Genomic DNA, 2,025 nt, shown 5'->3' with positions numbered 1-2,025 from the left:
ATTGATCCACATGCCTATTTCTGTACCAGTACCATGCAGTTTTCAGCACAATTGCCTTGTAATATAGCTTGAGGTCAGGGATAGTGATTCCTGCAGATGTTTTTTTGTTGTTGAGGATGGATTTCGCTATTCTAGGTCTTTTGTTATTCCATATGAAATTGCACATTGATCTTTCCAATTCCATGAAGAACTGGGTTGGAATTTTGATGGGGATTGCATTGAATCTGTAGATTGCTTTTGGTAGGATGGCCATTTTTAAGATGTTGATTTTTCCAATCCATGAGCATGGGAGATCTTTCCATTTTCTGAGATCCTCCTCAATTTCTTTCTTTAGAGGTTTGAAGTTCTTGTCATACAGGTCCTTCATTTCCTTAGTTAGAGTCACACCAAGGTATTTCATAGTTTTTGTAACTATTGTGAAGGGTACGTTTTCCCTAATTTCTTTCTCCACATGTTTGTCCTTTGAGTACAGGAAGGCTACTGATTTGTTTGAGTTAATTTTGTATCCAGCCACTTTGCTGAACTTGTTTATCAGCTGTAGGAGTTCTCTGGTGGAATTTTTGGGGTCACTCAAGTACACTATCATGTCATCGGCAAAGAGTGATGTTTTTATCTCTTCCTTTCCGATTTGTATCCCCTTGATCTCCTTTTGCTGTCTAATTGCTCCAGCCAGGACTTCCAGTACTATGTTGAATAGGTAGGGGGAGAGTGGGCAGCCTTGTCGAGTCCCTGATTTTAGTGGGATTGCTTCAAGTTTCTTGCCATTAAGTTTGATGTTGGCTGTTGGTTTGCTGTATATTGCTTTTATTATGTTTAAGTATGGGCCTTGGATTCCTGTTCTTTCCAGGACTTTTAACATGAAGGGGTGTTGGATTTTGTCGAATGCTTTCTCAGCTTCTAGTGAGATGACCCTGTGATTTTGGTCTTTGAGTTTGTTTATATGGTGGATTACGTTGATGGATTTCCTTATGTTAAACCATCCCTGCATCCCAGGGATGAAGCCTACTTAGTCATGATGAATGATCGTTTTGATGTGTTCTTGGATTCGGTTTGCAAGGATTTTGTTGAGTATTTTTGCATCGATGTTCATAAGTGAGATTGGTCTGAAGTTCTCTTTCTTTGTAGGGTCTTTGTGTGGTTTAGGTACAAGGGTTATTGTAGCCTCAAAAAGTGAGTTGGGTAATATTCCATCTGATTCTATCTTTTGGAATAGTTTGGCAAGTATTGGTGTTATATCCTCAATAAAAGTCTGATAAAATTCTGCACTGAACCCGTCTGGACCTGGGCTTTTTTTGGTTGGGAGGCTTTTGATGACTTCTATTTCTTTAGGTGTTATAGGGTTATTTAGATGGTTTACTTGGTCCTGGTTAAATTTGGGACCTTGTATCTGTCTAAGAATTCATTCATTTCCTCCAAATTTTCCAATTTTGTGGAGTATAAGTTTTTGTAGTAGGATCTGATGATTTCTTGAATTTCCTCAGTTTCAGTTGTTATGTCCCCACTTTCCTTTCTGATTTTGTTAATTTGGATACTCTCTCTTTGCCCTCTAGTTAGTCTGGCTAGGGGTTTATCAATCTTGTTGATTTTCTCAAAGAACCAACTCTTGGTTTTGTTGATTTTTTCAATGGTTCTTTTTGTTTCTATTTGGTCTATTTCTGCCCTAATTTTGATTATTTCTTGCCGTCTACTCTTTTTGGGTATATCTGCTTCCTTTTGTTCTAGGGCTTTTAGCTGTGCTGTCAGGTTGCTGATGTGAGCTCTCTCCAGTTTCTTTTTGGAAGCACTTAGGGCTATGAGTTTTCCTCTCAATACTGCTTTCATTGCATCCCATAGGTTTGGGTATGTTGTGTTTTCGTTTTCGTTTTCGTTGAATTCTAGAAAATCCTTAATTTCTTTCTTTATTTCTTCTTTGACCCTGCTATCCTTTAACAGAGCATTGTTTAGTTTCCATGTGTATGTGGGCTTTTTGTTGTCTTTGTTGTTGTTAAAGACCAGCCGTAGACCATGGTGATCTGAGAGGATGCA

This window comes from Micromys minutus, assembly GCF_963924665.1.
Source record: "Micromys minutus genome assembly, chromosome: X".
In the NCBI taxonomy this organism is placed as follows: Eukaryota; Metazoa; Chordata; class Mammalia; order Rodentia; family Muridae; genus Micromys; species Micromys minutus.
This window is presented reverse-complemented; position numbering follows the sequence as displayed.